General features: G+C 38.7%; 1 protein-coding gene across 1 annotated transcript in view; it reads right to left on the reverse strand.

Annotated features, from left to right (window-relative positions):
* tanc2b (tetratricopeptide repeat, ankyrin repeat and coiled-coil containing 2b) overlaps positions 1-13,284 on the reverse strand; it is a 299,572-nt gene extending 286,288 nt beyond the window's left edge. The window contains exon 1 of the mRNA XM_057825716.1: positions 12,869-13,284. The gene's annotated coding sequence lies outside the window, so the exon portion shown is untranslated. The remainder of the gene's footprint in view (positions 1-12,868) is intronic.
* Between the last annotated feature and the right edge of the window lie 5,442 nt (positions 13,285-18,726).

The following is an 18,726-nucleotide window of genomic DNA, read 5'->3' on the forward strand; positions in this document are numbered from 1 at the left end:
ATTTCACTCTACTGTCATTTAAATCTGTCTATGCTGTCCTCACTCTGAAGCGTCTACTTTTTCCAAAACTAGACAGCTAGTGAACGACGCCTTAATAATCAGACTTCTTCCTTTTTCATCTGAATTATTAATAAAATGGCCTCTTTAGACCGTTGTAAAACTACAAAAAAAAAGTACACAAGCATTGCATTAGCAACAACGTTAGCTTAGCACGCTATACAGGTTCACTAAACATAAACAAAAAGCGTCTCATACAAAAAATATAACATTTCGCTTACTAACATAATATGTACATTCTTTACAACAACCATACTTACGGACAAATCTAGTCCAAGGATCATATAAGCACAACATTACAACGTAGGCGTCAGCCCGAGACGTCGTGCAGCCATCTTGAACCGGCAAGAACACAATAAACCATGTCGCAAAGCGACCACAAGAGTTCGCTGTTAGACAGCACAAAAAGCCTTGCTGTAAAACTTACCAAAAGGCAGAATACTGTCTGAGCGGGACATATGCGTTAATTGCGTCAAATATTTTAACGTGATTAATTTAAAAAATTAATTACCGCGCGTTACGCGATAATTTTGACTGCCCTAGTTTTTTTTATATAATGACATCAAACAAACTTAGATTTGATGTAACTTTTTGAAATGTGGTTATTATTCAACCGTCTGTACCTTACTGCGTGTTATCCATTGATGAAGCGCTCTAATTGGATTTCACTCAAGTGCCCATTCAGCCTGCTCCACTCCTGATTGCACTGGCACTTTCTCTGGGCAATCCACACATTTTTTTTTTTACTTTCTTCTAGATTTAAATGGTAAAAAGATTAAAAGGCTATGTTATAAAGAAGAAAAAAATTGTACATTTTATTGTAGAGTAATCGGATGAATCATTTTTTTTAAGGTAAAGAGCAATTATAAGTATACATGAGAAAACAAAACATTTCACCTAATGTTGAACCATTTTCAGACCATCAATGTCTTTATTTTCGATGTACATTGTTGAAAACAGCCAAAAATTGCATTTCAGATGTGACTAGAAGAAAAAAAAAAACCTCACGGATATCACTCAAAAAACTTCTAGAGCTTGTTAAAAAAACATTGTATTTCTTAGCCAAAAATGTCCTTACGCTTGATAACACACATCACTGAAAAGTTACCGTATTTTTCGGACTATAAGTCGCACCTGAGTATAAGTCGAACCAGCCATAAAATGCCCAACGAAGACAAAAAAAACATATTTAAGTCGCACCGGAGTATAAGTCGCATTTTTGGGGGAAATTTACTTGATAAAATCCAACACATAGAACAGATATGTCATCTTGAAAGGCAATTTAAAATAAAAATACAATAGAGAACAACATGCTGAATATGATAATGTCACATCACATGATGCATGAACAACGAAATGCGAACGTGGCCGGTATGTTAACGTAACATATGTAGCTATTAAGAGTTATTCAGATATCAATAGCATAAAGAACATGCTAACAAGTTTACTAAACCATCAGTGGTACTCCAAAACACCAAAATAACATTGAAATGATATAATAATGTGTTAATAATTTCACACATAAGATGCTCCAGAGTATAAGTCGCACCCCCAGCCAAACTATGAAAAAAATGACTTATGGTCCGAAAAATACGGTAGGTGTTTTTCCCACAATTTCCATTTGTGTCAAGCTATTTTTAAGTTGTAGTTAAGTTTTAAATTAGTCTAAATTGTAAGTCCTGATAGGATTTTGAGTTTTTGGAGTGTTCAAAATAAATGTATGATACCTGCTGTATTGGAGCACATTAGGCACCAGTGCTAGTAGGTGTTTTATTCAGCAGTGACTACTGAGCTAAAACTGACAGTTAGCTTTACAATGTTTTTATTTTACACTCTCATCACTCTACTGCACTGTGTTTTCGACAGTGGTGAAAATTAATAGAAACCAAGCCTTCCGCAGGGCTAACGTTACGTTAGCAAGGTACAGGAACGTTTAGCAAGGTACAGTAACGTTAATCTGAGAAGCCTACTGCTTTCAGATGGCGGCTCTTTACTAACGCCGGCAAAACTGTCATTTCGCATGTAGTTCTATATACTGTACATCTGCTAACGCCGCCGAGTCTGTCAAGTCGTATCTAGTTCCATATACACGTGATAGCACTGCGACGCATCAGACACTACCTGCTACCATCGTAGCATCATGCGGGCGCGTTGTCCCGCATTAAAAGTAATCCGGGGAAAACGTGATGCTTAGAGCTGGCAAAATTAAATGATTCCTCGAGGCAAATAAAATTACTCGGATCAACTTTTAAACTCGAGTTACTCGAGTATGCGTTTCAGCTGTAATTTATTCCCATATATTTGTTGAGGTTACTTGATATTAGACATGTGCCGATGACCCGTTTCAAGGTATACCGTGGTATATAAACATCACGGTTTCAAAACTGCAACAATTTTCAGTCATACCTTCCCTAAGGTATTAGCAATCTTTTGTGTCCCAAAAATGCAGGGAGAAATCCCTCGCTTGCAGCTGAAAGGCTCAACCCTCCCCCACCGGTTGTTGCTCAGTGTCAGTGTGTCAGCTGTGCTTCACGATGGCTGGAGGAGGTGAAACTCCTGAACTTTTTCCCCCATCGAAGAAAACGAAATCGCTGGTATGGGAATACTACAGAAAATTTATAGACGCCCTCGGCTTAGAGGAGGAGGGCCAACCGACATGTGAAACATGTTTGCGTAGGGTGGCTGCCGAGGAGGCAGTACCTCCAATATGATTTCACATTTATACAAAATTAAAGGTTAGTAATCAGTCATGAATGTTCTTTACCAGCTACGAGAGTTAACTCCAGCATGTTTAGTGTGTCTAGCGGTGGTAAAACATGCTGTTTTTTTTTCGCTCTGACAACTGTCTGTGTTAAGAAAGACAGTGTGTGTATAATTTAAACATGATACGAGTCATACACGCGTGCTTTTTATGGAAAATAATTCAATTATTTTTGTTTTGATGGTAATAATGTTGGGCTGTGGCTGTGGGTTTTGGCTCCTGTTCAATAGAAAAAAAGTTTTTTTTAACCCAGATATCTCATAGTAACTCATTTTAGAGCTGAAATTGCAATACCGTGATACCGTGAAACCCCAATATTTTGGTTGAAGGTTATCATACCCTCAGAATCTGATTATCTGGAAAAGAGTACAGTTATCAGCTTCTCTTAAGCAAGGTCAGAAACATAACACAGCTGCCGAGTAAAATTCCACTTTCCTGTGAGCCACTTCATGGGTCAACATGGGGCCTGCCTATTCGCATTTGGAATTACAAAAAGTGTATGCGTTGAAAGGCCGGGAGATACTTCTGTGTTGGTTTAGAGCAGGGGTGGGGAAAAGAAGGTCCTTAAGCCACTCATGGTCCATATCCTTTCATCAAACCTTCCAACTTGAGCCATCCCAACTAGTCGACGTTATTGATAAGCCTGTCACGATATGCAAGAAGTCAATTTATTGCACAGTAAATAAAAATGAGTTTGGTTATTTTCCGATTGCAATTTATGAGACTCCAGTTCCTTTCACAGACTTCTATTGGTCATCAATACGCCGTAGAATTCAACAATCAACAATCCAATCAATTTCTCAGAGGGTTGGCAATGAATGAACGAATGAGGAACATTTTTTTTTTTTTAATTTTTGGGGCTAGATCGCCTTGCCCTAATTACAGATGTTGCCTTTTTATTTCTCGTTTATCATTTCTAAAAGAAAAAAAAAGAAAAACAAATGTGGACCTTGACCCTAAAGGTATACAAACTGCTTATTTGAACTGATGCTGCTATTTAAAAGCAGCAGGTGTCAGTTGTAAACGGGCAGTAAATTAGGGAATAGAAAATGCACCTTGAGTGGAATTGGTTCAATAAATTCTCATAAAAGAGGAAACGTCTGCTGAATGGCAACGACCACAGCAACGAAAGCACTAGACATGTCTTTAACACTTCCTGTTTCGTTGTGTGCGACTTTGGTATTCGTACCATTGCAATTTTGACGCCAATATGAGACTATTAAACGAATAAAACTTAATTTTTACCAAATGTTTTTAAGACTCTGCATTCTGCACTCTCCATTCCAAACAAAAGTGGAATCAGTCTGGCATTTTTTACCCCGTGTAACAAGAAAAGACCCCAGTAAAAGACAATCATGAAGTCAGTCACTCTGAAAATTGAGCCCATTTATACGTTGCAAAAGCTGTTTATCGACATGATGGAAACTTTTGACCCGTAGTATGTGCTCGTTATCATTTTGTCCAAGAAGCATTGCCTCACCTGTACAACTCTCGATCAGAAAACATCTCAGAGAGCTGGAGGCGGTGTGACATTACTGTTGAAATGTCAATTTATTTAGATTTCTGCTTAGACACATTTTGAACTAAGACAAGCATATGTTGCATATGTTATCACATTATTTGTAAGAGTGTACTCAGTGTTTCCCTAGGATATTTTGAAGCTGTGGTGGTGGGCTACATCAGAGTCGGACAGCCCCACCATGTCGTGCCACGATGAAATTGCATCATATCATGACAAATGAGTTTTTCCACATTTCTTCCCAAGAAGAACCATACAAAGATCTATCTGAAATATTTTATTAGCCAGGCTAATGTCGTAGCTCCCAGCTACAGTAAATGTACGTAAAATGCCTAGCTGATTATAGCTACGTTACCCTATGTATTAGTACTTTTTTTCTCGTAGGAATAGTACGACATCTTATAGTCATTCTTTTTCCTTTTATTTGGCCCTAATATGTACGACATTACCACAACAATAATAGTCTTTCTGTTAACAGACCCATTTCAAGGAGTAGGGGGGAATTCTAATAGTCGTGTAAAGAGTTTTACTAGTTTCGGTAAGAAGGTGAATAGTTTTTTGTTGTTCGTGAACTACATTTCCACATAAATGCACATCGAGGTACCATTTAGCTTAGCAAGGAGAGTTATGAGAGTCATTTTTCGAGTGTCCCAGAGCTCACGAAACTTAAACTTATCGCATTTATCAAAGTTTCGTCAACCGTCATTGCATATATCCGTCCGCTGAAACATGATGCTGTTAGCGCGGCAGCACTTTTTTGGCCCCGCCTCTCGGTGAAAATTCTTTCAAACTTGCCGTTCCACCCAAGACAGCTGTCCACTGCTCACTTTTGCCGCAAAGTACGATCCAAAAACTATAATGCCCCGGATGGGGTAAGGAGAGGAGTTGGTATTGGCTTACCCACTTTATTGTGACAACAATAATAAAGAAAAACAACAACAAATTCCCATTCCATCCCATTCTTCTTACTCGCTTCCTTTTACGTCACAGCTCCCCGGTCCGATCGTCTTTTAAGGGTTAGTTACGGACATTACAATACACAATGAATTGGTTGCCGCTGAACCCTTCAAACTAGGCTGCCACTAGTTTGAAACAGCCTTAAAAAAAACAAACATCTCTTGCAAGGCGTGGCAGTTTTTATTTTGGTGTGCTGGTCTGCAGAGGCGTCGCGTCCCATTAGGCAAACCAGGCAATTGCCTAGGGCCCCCAGCCAGCGGGGGCCCACAGAGGGCCAACAGATTTAGCATACGCAGCTTTACTGCTCTGTGGCAGCGACAAGTGTAGGGAGCGCTTCTGTGCCATGGAATCATTTGGCAGATCATCTATCGATTCTGTTATTCATCCCAATCAGCACTAACCATGTCACACAGATTTTACATGTTTAAGAGAGTCCAATCAATTAATACCACATGATTGTGTAAAGAGTGGCTCACCAAGTATTCTCTGGAAAGTCCTTGCCGAGTTGTGTTAAGTTGATTTTCACAGGCCACCTCATTGTTCATGTGACTATTTCAAGAAATGGCGATTTTTTTTTTCCAAAATAAGTCTATTAATGGGTCTATTGTATTCGTCGAATACTCTAAGAAAAATATAACATATATGCATCTAAAATAATCCTAAACGATTTTATTAGCAATTTTAATAGTCCTTTTAGCAAGGTTCCTTGGGTATGCGTACGTTCCCATAGCAACCAGTCCTGTTATTGTCCTACGTCACAAGCGCTGCGTATTCTGGGAGCGAGACAAGGCGTAAGGTGCGCATTTCGAGCAGAGGACGGCCACCTGTTAAAATGTGTGCATCCATGAACGAAAGTCCAACTGTCCCCCTTACTTGCACACGCTCGAAGGGCCCCATGTTGCTTGTTGCCTGGGGCCCCCGGAGACCCTTGCTGCGCCTCTGCTGGTCTGCTACAATCTTTTATATGTAGAGGAAACCCTGGTACTAGTCGATGCTGTTCATGCTGGGGAAAAATCTTTCAACACTTTCTTCAATTCATTTTACTAAAACAAGGAAAAATGGTACCTGACATACGATCGCTTCGACACACGATCTTTTAGACATCCAACGTGAAATTTGACTCGCCATTTGTTTCTACATCCGACGACATGCTCATGCTAAAGACGACGATCTATGGCAGCGCCGCAGTTTCTTTGTTTTCCCGCAAGACGGGCACACGGCAGATTTTCCCGTGAGAGAAATCAACATGTGTTCCGACAATGTTAGTGCAGGTGGTGGAAAAAAAGGAAAAAGGTGATGCTTACCATTGACAGCAAGATGGATATGATAGAAAAATATGAGTGTGATGATATGGCTCAACAATACTGCCGTAGACACTCTATGATGTCGGCGGTCCTATCCGTTCATAAATTATAGGTGACAATTATTATTGTGGTAAACTCGCCAAAGAAAACGCCAGCTTCGTGAGGTTTATAATCATTTATTCCATCAACTTGTGCAACACAACAAGCCTAGTGTCCCCCGCAGCAAGTAAACAAAGTGAAAGTAAAAAAGGCTCACTCTTTCAAGTCAGCCATGCGATCCACACCACGCAAACACATTCACCACATTAGAACCCGATTCGTTACATTATTACAGGTATTATTATTATTATTACTATTATTATTCCAATTTTTATTTATAATTTATTTGTTTCGCTCTGTGTAATTGCGATTTGCAATTGTACCAGCAGTATTCATTAAGAATTTAGTGTAGGTTTTCAGGCTGTGGAACGAATTAATGGAATTATAATGTATTCTTATGGGAAAATCCTGCTCGACATACAACCAGTTCGACTTACAAACAAGGTCCTGGAACGAATTCACTTCGTATGTAGAGGTACCACTGGACTGGAAGGAAGGAACAAAATTAAATATTTTTTCCAAATAGCATCGTTGTCATTTGTGTTTTCTATATGCAGCGGGGGAAATTGATTCAAAATAAACCAGATTTTTTCTGTGGGGAAAGAAAATTTTACTCTAAGGCCACATATCCCAGACCTACACATTACGGGTACTTTTTCCAGCTTTGGAGGTATAGCATGAGCTAAAACTAGATTAGTTTGTATTTTTAACTTTGAAGGCATGACAGCGCTGGCTCATCTGGTGGAAAACCAGGCTTTGTACTCACCCTGTGACCGAAATACAGATAAAAACTTTGAAGCTGGATAGTACTGAGGGAAAAACGAGAGGAAAACAGCACAATGGAAAAGCACGTATACAGATGACGTGATTGCAAAGATAAGTTAAACCAACGCATGATGTGATCAGAGTAAGCTTTGAGGCCTGACTGTCTTTTATCTGACTGGCTGATAGCTGACTATCACCTCTGCCGTCGCACTTTTTCTTGTCGGAGGCTTCGAGTATGTCAAGGGATTCATAAAATACATTCTTGTCGTAAAACTTCCACAGTGGTTGACCAAATCTCGTTAGAGTTAAGAAAATGAGCGTCTGGGACAGAGCGGGCATTCATTAGGCTGATTAGCAGGCCTTTGTTGCAACATGCTATTAAAGCACACGTCTACAAGGATGGAGCAGATGTCACATAATAGCTGGTTGGACTCCAGCCACTCAACAAGTAACAACAGCTTCGAAGCTTCCGCTTTTTACTTTTAAAGCGAAAGGCAACACCGAGTATAAACACAACCATATAAAAGACAGTTGCTCAAAGAACGTCTACTTTCTTAGACCTCTGATTAATGAGAAAATAATGCTTAAACACACACACACACAAAAAACACAGCTTATGGGCTTAGCAGTTTTGTAATGTCAGTTATACCCACGCACAAATACAGTAAGGCTGCAACAACTAATTGATTACTAATAAATTAGTTGCCATCGAATTTGACACTCGATTTTTGCCGACAGCTATGACCTGTCCCGTTTGGGTCCTTGTTTGTGCGTAATGTGTGCCTGCGCCCGTACGCCAGTGATTAAAGCAAGCGAGAGAGAGTTCACTGCTACACTCAGGTTGGGTTGCTTAATCAAAAATATTACGAAGTGTCGAGAGTTAGATTGTCTTTTGTGTTGTTCGATCCGTAAATGAAGCAAATTGTATTGTTTGTATTCTTTGTTAATGAATTGTTACTACTTAGCCTTGAGGGCTAAGCTAGTTAGCAAGTAGTGTCTTCAGTCTCAGTCTGTATTGTGTTTTGGAGAAGCATATTAGCACTTGAGTTATTAGATCGTAAAGCTGTCTCATTTCTTGTCATAAGGAAACCACACACATAAACCCAATCATATAACGGCTTAAAGTCAGCTTTCAACACCAAATCCCATTCAAACTATAAATTGTCATACAAGAGATTGTGCTTTGAAACTGAATTTGGATTGTATTTAATACAGCTGTTTGATAAAGAGAACTGATTCATTACAGTCTGGTTCCTCCTAATATAATTTTGTTGTTTAGTTTGTTTAAAGAAAATAAATGAGTCATTGATACAATTTATATTGTAATTAATTATATTGTATATTTTATTTATGTTACTTTGCTCACAAGAAAAAAAAATCGTCAATCAGCAGCACTTTTTTAAAATTTTATTTTAATAAACAGGACTTTTGTCTTGGTGTATTGAGAAATTCTTTTTATGTTTTATACTCAGAACCTTTAACTCATTTGCTCCCAAAAACGTAAAAATACATTCTATTTTTAATTTTTTAGTGTCCCAAAGACGTATTTATACGTCTTTTACGATTTTTTTCCTACAAGAGACATCTCTGGGTTCTGATTCAACTTAGCTCCAAAGCACAATGCTGAAAATCCATTTTAAAGCAATAAAACTGGCCACTGGAGGGCAGTAGCGCATTTGGGAAGACCCGCAACCCGATTCATCGGAACGGACGGCCGGGCCGCATGGCCGGGGTGCCAGCGGAAGACGACCGAATGGACGTCCAGGATGCCGGGCGATGGACGACCGAGCACAACGACCAGGAGCACCACTGCAGCGGACGATGCCGTTGAGTCCGTGCTGCTCGCCAAGCAAAGACAGGCGGCGATGAGGGAAAAGTTTACCCCGGCTGTCGCGGCCACAACAGCGTCATCTCTCAGTTCAACAGTTTAGTTATGTGTGAATAAATTGTTACTTTGCTATCAAAAGCTCTATTTGGCTTGTTGTTTATGTTATTTTGTAAGAAGGAAAACATTATTCAGATGTTTGGGATGTAACTAAAGCAAAAAATAGCTGTGTTAAAATCAAAGTTATGTTTGAAATGTATGCTTTCACAAAAGCTCAATTTCTCTGTTTTTATTCATCAGAAATTAGAAAATTGCTCAAACGAAGTTATTTTCTAATGCTGATTTCTAAATAATGGAAAAAGATATGAACTAACTTTTTTTCCTGCTGAAAGAAGAGAATCTAATCTTTCTTTTGGTGGGTTCCACGTTTATGGTAAATGGTAAATGGTGTTATACTTATATAGCGCTTTTCCACCTTTCAAGGCGCTCAAAGCGCTTTATATAGCAATAGAACAGAATTTTCTGTGGGCTGGGAGTGAACGAGTTAACAGTTTTTATGTACTTAAACCAATTAAAACCAATAAAGTGGTACACTACACTACAGTCAGGAAGCACAAGTAAAATATTATTTGTAAAGGAGATAGTCATCCATTTTGTCTTCATTCTTATTAACAACATGCCTAAAACAGCAAGTTAAATTGTCAAGATAGTAATGGAAAAAAGTGTCATTGATCCGATTAATCGATTAATTATTTCATTAATCGTTGGATCAATCGATTATAAAAATAATGATTAGTTCCATCCCTAACACTAATGGACTTTAGCACATGTGCATATTACGATGTGTATTATTGACATAGCACTGGCACTGATAAAATGTCTGCCCCCATATCAAGCGGCTGAAAATACTGGCTTTTATTAACATTTTAAGATTCTGAATGATGAATTCTGTATTTTTGTCAAGTTATCAAGCAATATTCTTTCTGCTGGGATGGACATGATAAAGGTGTTTTTCACTTTAAGGGGAGGGCAATTAAACTTCAAACAGTAAATACATCAGCACTGTGAGGCAGACGTGCAAACCACTACTTCATAGTGTTGACACTTTAGTATCATCATGGGGGTGGCGGGTGACTTGGAGCCTTTCATGGACGCCTCACCCGCCAAGCGCAGGGCACATATAGCCAAAAATTCACATTCACGCCATTAGGTAATGGAGTATTAAATAAACCAGACATGCACGTTTTAGAAATGCAAGGAAAGATTCAAACCCTGTACAGCAAACCTATAGGGCAGATTTGCTAACCACTAATCCACCACATTGTCCCTTGAAATTTCACATGATCATAAAAATACAGTATAGACTAGGGGTGTGACAATATATCGATATTGTGATTTATTGCGATACTTTGTATTAGTGCAGCAATGATTAAACGATTAACTTGAGTAATTCAATAAGAAAAAATCTTCGAATCAAATTTTGCTGCTTTGAGAATTTGTGTAATTAGAGTGGCGTTGTCACGGTTTGTTTTGAAAGTGTTGGCATTTAGTTTTATTGATTTAGGTGGATACACTTCCCTCTTGTGGCACCAGTGAATATGACATAACCCATCTAACATGGCTGGATGCAGCTGCTCCCTGTTAAGACTAACACAAGGTTATAAGTTTTTTTGGGGGTAATATCATTGTTTACGTATTAATATTTTAGTCTAAAGGTATATTTAGCAGGTTTTTTTTATGGGAATGTGTATTTGAACGATTTTTTAAGAGCGTTGTTATAAAAAATTTTAAAAAAAACAGCATTTTATAGCATTTAGGCTAGTGGACTTTTACTATTTAAGTTAGCCAATTGTTTTTTTGTTGTACTTTGATCCTCGTTTATTTTTTTTATTATACTGTTTGAGGCTAAGCTCAGGTATTTTAAAATATTTTTAAATCCATTAATTGCACCAATGAAATGAAAATGCAATTTTACATAGTTTGAAAAAAAAAAACACTATTTGTATTCGCATTTACCACTCTATTGAAAGTGCAATCTTAGCAAGCCTTTGATTTATATGTCCTAAAATTTATTCTGCAATGCATTAAATGTTCCTAATTCGATTACTGAATGATTTGAAAGAATCCATTACTTGAATAATCGATAGCTGCAGCCCTACTTTGTATCCCATTAGGTTATCAATTTGCTCTTATGAAGAATCGATACATCGTTTAAAAGAGATGTCACAAATTAGTAAAGGAACCAACGGGTTGCTCCCAAAATTTTCCACTAGAATAGCGTCTGTTAACTCATTGGCTGCCAATAACGGCGTGAGATGTCCAATATATTTTGACTAAGAGGAGCGAATGAACAGTCAAAATGGATTGCAAGTCGGACGTTGTCAATGGTAGGCCGTGCATTAAGAAACACACTCATTTGTTTACAAGAATCTTACAATAATAGTTTTGCTGTATTTATTTTAGAGGTGCAACAATCAAAAACTAATCGAGTAGAAAGTATTTTGATAACCGATTAATCGTTTAGGACCTTCTTCACCTTATTTCTAAATTCTTGAAATTGTAACACTTATATAACTTCTCAGTGGTAAATAATAATAGATTTCCTCATTATATTTTTGTTAAGTCAAAGTAGGACATGAACATAAATCAGCTTTTACTTTGGAAAACAACAATTCACATTTTTGCCAATTTTCGGACACTTTACTGTCTAAATTAGCTTCTTAATAAGGCTGCAACAATTGATCAATTAAAATGATTAGTACATTAGTTGCTAACAAATTTGATAATCGAAACAGTTTTAGACTACAGTTAAGTCGGGAAGGCGATATAAAATATTATTTTTGAAGGAAATAGTCATCCATTTTGTCTTCAATGCTACTTAAAACATGCCGAAAACAACAAGGTAAATTGTGAAGGTAATTGAAAGAAGTAACATTTATCCGAATAATCGATTAATGGTTTGATTAATTGTCAGAGTAATCGATTCTGAAAATAATCGTTAGTTGCAGCCCTGATTTATTTACATAAATGTTGCACTGACATATCCTCATGTTCTGTAAGGAAGAGTTTTTGAAATATTGCCCACGACAGTGTAAAAGATAAACATTGTTCATTTTCCCATTTACAAATAGCTTGTTTTTCTCTTTATTGGTTGTACTTTAGAATGTCATAGATTGATGTTCTGACCTATAAATAATTGTTGTTTTGCCATATTGTGAGGTCATTTTTATTGTCTTTCATTTCAAAACACATCAAGAGGTATAGACTGAGGTTCCCATCCCTTGTATAGATTATATAGACCACACCGATTTATTGTGCGTGCACAACAATGCACTGCAGAGGGACTTGATATAAAACAACACATGTTGCCTTGTGCAGACTAAATAAAAAATCTGCTTGTTATTATCTACAAAGAACATGCTTCCTCATTAAAAACATTATTGGTGGGGGGTAGTGTTCTGTCTTGAACAGGCTTATTTGATTATGTGCAGAGCACTAACAATCTTGCTTTTAAATGTAAAAATGTGTACAGGAGCGACAGGAAGTTAAGAGTATTACCCCCCAAAAATTGTCTCACTTACCTGGAGGTTCTTCCTACACTTGGACCTTTGTCTCGCAGGCTGATTTTGGCATCACCGTGTCCTCACGTTCAGCTCCCCGGGCGGTACTCTCCGGCTGCCCGAGTCGAGCGACTCTGCGGTGGTTTGCCGCACCGGACGACGAGTCGGGACGCTCCCGGCAGCGTCACCCATGGGAGGTAGATTGAAGAGAGTGGTGGTAGGTGGGTGCTTGACGGTGGAAGAGCTCCAAGCTCACCTCTGCTGCTAGCTCAGCCCCGCTGACGGAGCCAGGAGTCGGGCCATGTGCGCCAGAGGTGGTGGTTGCTGGTGGGGGTAGTCAATCACATGCAATCCAGGGCGAGTAGTGCCACGCAGCGCAGCACCGCAACAACACGGTGCGGCGGATTGGATTTGCCTCCTCCTCCTCTTTTCGACGTGTCGACACAGCAGCAGCTGTCACGCTTCACTTCCGGTGGGGTCTTTCAAAACAAGGCCTCAAAACACCAGTGATTTCAAAATAAAACGTTAACGACAGGACTTTTTTTATTTTTTTTAAGTCTTAAATAGCATTATGATGTGAATTAGAATCATATTTTGAGAGATTCGGCTATATACAACAATACACATTTACGAACAAAAACGGGCTCACACATTTTCAACATTCTAACAAGAAACCACAAATAACACTCTCCATCATAACATACAAATTTCTACTTGTTTGCCATGTTTGTATTCATCCACACGCGCGCACGCGCACACACACACACTCGATCACAGGGCTTTACAAAGAAATGTCAACTTTCTCAAACAATGAAACCAAATTAAGAGCTTTTTGCTGCTTGATCAATTTCAGAGATCTATAGACCCTACTCACCTACGTCACAAAATGACGTGTCGCTGTATCCGGCCGCCATATTGTCCATATTTTTTAGACCTATTCTCATTATTTTCAATTAGTCATGCAAGTTATAGAGCAATTCATGGAAGCCCCGGTGTTATCTGACGCCGTAAACTCATTGGATGCGTTGCATTAAAGGCGTTATGTGGAAAAGCTTCAGTTTATCCATTCGCCAGATCCATATTTGATGCCTAAATCGATGTTTTTCGACCCGCTGTCTTCGCCGTCTTTGCCTGACCCTGATATTTACAACTATCTTGTCCACACAAAATCAGCCTATTCTCACGAAAGTTTGAAAAACTTTAAGAGCTTGAAGTTTTATAAATGCTACGTTGCTGGTTGGGTGAAACAGGTCCTCGTACACGAAAATTCGGCAGGAATCTTGTGCTCGGGAAGGTGAGTTACGAAATTTTCAATTCAAAATCTTTTGTTCTTGCTAACATCCACTGTCAAGTCTAATGTATTTCATGTCATTTGTCAATGGAGCAAGGGCTTTTAATTTTTATATGGTTTAGCGATTGCACTCTCACTACATACATATATAATATGTACCGGTAATAAATATGAAGTGCGATAGCACTACTCCAGATTGTCCCTAGTTGAATTTATTTTTTGGCTTTTGACCTCAATAGTGAAATTGTAAATTAATTGTATGACAACTGTCTTATTATCCCCTTATAATTATATATTTTCAGGTAGTTCATTCAGAACGTCTGAGTGTATGTTGTCGGCGATTAGCCTAGCAATGATCTTAATTGTGTTTGTCAGCCCAAAACCCTCTAAATATATATTAGATGCATCTTACCAGATATAAAATGACTACTACATAATCTGTGGTAGTCGTTTGGAGCCCAGTTTTCTCGTCGAATTGCAGCAGTCAATCTCGCTCTCCTCTCCGGGTCTCTCGGAATACGATAAAACTTCAAGTCTCTCCGTCTATCTTCTCTGTTTTTGCAACCGACCGCCACACACGACTTCACCATTTTGATTATTAATGTTAACGAGCAGAAAAACATGCCATAATAGGAGGAATTTACGAAGCGCTAATGCATTAACATGACGAGTATACGGACAACATGGCGCGGGGGCGTGGCTGTGACGTCACGTGAGTAGGGTCTATACCATATATGAAACTCATTCATCCAATGTTTAAAACAAGGTCTTGTTTTAAAGTACCTGCATTTGTGAATGAAGAATTTTCCAATTAGTAAAATCACATTAACAACAAAAACCAAATCCTTATTTTTGCCAGACACACCAAACTTAATAGACTCAACTGTCCACGTTGAAAGATCAATTTGTTTGGACTGAAGCCAGCTCTGCATATCCTTCCAGAACAATTGCACTAGGTCACAATGAAAAAACAAATGATCAATATCCTCAATGTCATTTTCACAAAACACACAACAATTTGTCTGAAAATTAAATTTAAGTCTCAAAAAGTCGTTAGTGGGATGAATTGCATTTAGGATCTTAAATTGTACTTCCTTACATTTTGGCGGAATCGGAAATGAAAGATATTTTGTCCTGAAGCCCTTAATTTTCACCTTGTTGAAGTCCCTCAGAAAAACATGTCTTTTTGTTGGACCGGGAAACAATTCCTGACACAAAAGCATCCTTACAAACTTATTGCATTTAATATCATTTAAATCAACACCTTGTATGCAGAGCTGTCTCAACCCGGGGGAGACATTAGAGTGCAAAATACCTTCTCTGACCATCGAAATCAAAGGTGAAGGAACGTTTTTTGTTATCCTATTAAATTGCCTAATCGAACATTTAACATTAAATTTTGTGCAAAACTCCTCATACTGTGGTATATTCCCATTTTCGTCCAGAAGATGAGCAATTGCCCAAACTCTTCTAATTCCACTCTTCTTCGAATTCCACTCTTCTAAATAAATTGATTTCCTTTTCCACTGAATATACCGGTTGTTCCATATAGGTGTATTATGCGGAGAAAAATTATGTTTGAAAATCATCTTCCAGGAGAGGAGCACTTGTTGATGAAAATCTGACAATTCTATCGGCAGAGAGCGGTCATTAAAGTCGCAGCGTAATAAAAATCCTATTTCCCCCCAATTTCTGAAAATCGCATTAGGAATCAGCAAAGCGCAGATGACGAGAAATTAGTCTTTTAATCTGCTGTTTAGCGACGCCTACCATTAAATAGACCCCAATCACGTGACGTCACAACTCCGCCCCCCTGACTGGTGCCGCCATATTGTCCGTCAGCTCATCGTGTTTACATATTACCGCTTCGTACATTCCTCCTATTACTGCGTGTTTTTCTGCTTGTCTAAGGAATCACCGCCTAGTAAACGAACCCAAAAACCTTCCTGACAATCGTTAACATTGATTGATCAAAATGGTGAATGCATGTGTGGCGGTTGGTTGCAGTAACAGAGAAAATAAACGGTCATTTTAGTAGTTGCTGTGTGCCAATTGTTAAAAGGGCAAATCTCTAAAGCAGCACGGTTTGTTTATCTCGGTCCATGATGCGTTTGTGTCGACAGCCGTCAGACAGCGGCGAAAACATCAATATGAGGCCTACACGATCGCAGACATCATCAGACGGAGACTACGAAGCTCGTCGCCACGGTCGCACAGCAAGAAGGTGAGCGCAACAACAGGTGTTGTGCCGAAAAAAAGCCGCCCTGCGTGAAATGTCCCCCCTGACGGGAGCGCCCACACGGAAACGACTTTCTTGTACCGTGAATATGTATTATTTTACTCTGCTTGAACTAATAAATGTCACACCTGTGTGATTGTCATTGGGATATGGTCGTGAAAACCTGTAGACTAATACATTTCTGTTCAAAGATGGTTATGTGGCCCAGGCCACGATTCGTTACTAAAATACAGAACTAATATTTTGTGTAATTTAATTATTTAAAACTGATCTTAGAGTCGTAAATCCATTACTGTAATGCGTCCATGAAAACATTTGATGTTTTCACGTCAATAAAGCGTTATAAATAAGCGCTCCCGTCAGGGGGGACATTTCACACGGGGCAGCTATTTTTCGGCACACACCGGCCCTTTGTCAATCAAGTTTCATTTTACAATAGTGACAACGGTGACGCTCAGCTGACCAACTATTTTTAATTTGTCCGTTTTACCCTGGAAACCCCCGTTTACAAATGTCACGCAACCGCTTTTGTTTCAACCCAGCCATAAAAAGAAGGTAAGTAATCGTATTTATTATTCGAAATGTCTGTCATTTTTAGCTTAGAATCATTACTTGATGTCTAATATATAGTTTAAAAAAAAAAAAACTACTTTTAAAAATTAATCACTCACATATTTTAAACTTTTAATCAAATTACGTCACAATGAAAAAATTTGTGTCTGTAGAAAAGTCAAGGATATCTACCTCTAACTATCGCTTGATTGTATTTTTTTCGTTACTGTCGCATTTCCCCCAATATTTTAGATGATAAATAATCGATCATAACAAAGAAAAATTGAAAAAAAACTATTAAAAGGGTAAATATATGGAAATAAAAATCTCGACCACTCCTTAATGTCTGCGATTTCTGCATCGCGAGCCTCGTTATAAGACCATGTTTCACCCATAAAATCCCTAAAAATCCAGCTGTGGCCATTCACAGCTGTGTCTTGACACTTCGTGATACATGCTACATGGAGTTTTTGGTTCGAAACAAGTACACAATAATATTTCGTTATAATCATGATGTCTTTAATTCTGCTCTCGTGTGCTCTCACCTCCAGTTAGGGTTTTGCTGTTTAATTTTTTTTTTTTAAATGCCCTCCTATTCAAAAATTTTCTTCCCCCAGAAAATTGACATTTTAAGCTTGATGTATGTCGGACAGTTTTGAAATTTGGCCAAATTGGGGGTCTTAGAGCGGAACTTCAAGTCACCTGAGTGTTTTCCGCCATATACAGTGCCTTGCAAAAGTATTCGGCCCCCTTGAACCTTGCAACCCTTCGCCACATTTCAGGCTTCAAACATAAAGATATAAAATTTTAATTTTTTGTCAAGAATCAACAACAAGTGGGAATCAATCGTGAAATGGAACAAAATTTATTGGATAATTTAAACTTTTTTAACAAATAAAAAACTGAAAAGTGGGGCGTGCAATATTATTCGGCCCCCTTGCGTTAGTACTTTGTAGCGCCACCTTTTGCTCCAATTACAGCTGCAAGTCGCTTGGGGTATGTTTCTATCAGTTTTGCACATCGAGAGACTGACATTCTTGCCCATTCTTCCTTGCAAAACAGCTCGAGCTCAGTGAGGTTGGATGGAGAGTGTTTGTGAACAGCAGTCTTCAGCTCTTTCCACAGATTCTCGATTGGATTCAGGTCTGGACTTTGACTTGGCCATTCTAACACCTGGATACGTTTATTTTTTAACCATTCCATTGTAGATTTGGCTTTATTTTTTGGATCATTGTCCTGTTGGAAGATAAATCTCCGTCCCAGTCTCAGGTCTTGTGCAGATACCAACAGGTTTTCTTCCAGAATGTTCCTGTATTTGGCTGCATCCATCATCCCGTCAATTTTAACCATCTTCCCTGTCCCTGCTGAAGAAAAGCAGGCCCAAACCATGATGCTGCCACCACCATGTTTGACAGTGGGAATGATGTGTTCAGGGTGATGAGCTGTGTTGCTTTTACGCCAAACATATCGTTTTGCATTGTGGCCAAAAAGTTCAATTTTGGTTTCATCTGACCAGAGCACCTTCTTCCACATGTTTGGTGTGTCTCCCAGGTGGCAAACTTTAAACGAGACTTTTTATGGATGTCTTTGAGAAATGGCTTTCTTCTTGCCACTCTTCCATAAAGGCCAGATTTGTGCAGTGTACGACTGATTGTTGTCCTATGGACAGACTCTCCCACCTCAGCTGTAGATCTCTGCAGTTCGTCCAGAGTGATCACGGGCCTCTTGGCTGCATCTCTGATCAGTTTTCTCCTTGTTTGAGAAGAAAGTTTGGAAGGACGGCCAGGTCTTGGTAGA

Source organism: Corythoichthys intestinalis, chromosome 21, assembly GCF_030265065.1.
Source record: "Corythoichthys intestinalis isolate RoL2023-P3 chromosome 21, ASM3026506v1, whole genome shotgun sequence".
Taxonomy (NCBI): domain Eukaryota; kingdom Metazoa; phylum Chordata; class Actinopteri; order Syngnathiformes; family Syngnathidae; genus Corythoichthys; species Corythoichthys intestinalis.